The following is a 375-nucleotide window of genomic DNA, read 5'->3' as shown; positions in this document are numbered from 1 at the left end:
CTTTCCTTTCTAACTGGCCTTCTTTTCATCCCGGGATAAGTTCCAACACCCTAAACTGGTCTCTTTTCCTTGACTGGCTGGGTTCCAATAGTCTAACCTGGCTTCCTTTCCTTCAGAGGCTGGGTTCCAATAGTCTAACCTGGCTTCCTTTCCTTCAGAGGCTGGGTTCCAATAGTCTAACCTGGCTTCCATTCACCTGGCCTCCTTTCCTTTCCTGTGTCTTAAGTCCTCAGTTGATATGAGGCAGCAGACGGTTGTCTCACATTCCGGCTTTGTTCAAATACTAACTTGGCTTCCTTTCCTTTAGGGACTTGCATTATTTGCATGTGTCCGGTACAGGAACTAGGGTTGCAAATTAATGATATATTATTGGAT

This window comes from Coregonus lavaretus (assembly GCF_964263955.1).
Source record: "Coregonus lavaretus genome assembly, contig: HAP1_SCAFFOLD_2820, whole genome shotgun sequence".
Classification (NCBI taxonomy): domain Eukaryota; kingdom Metazoa; phylum Chordata; class Actinopteri; order Salmoniformes; family Salmonidae; genus Coregonus; species Coregonus lavaretus.
The sequence above is the reverse complement of the archived record's forward strand: the minus strand, read 5'-3'. Positions refer to the sequence as shown.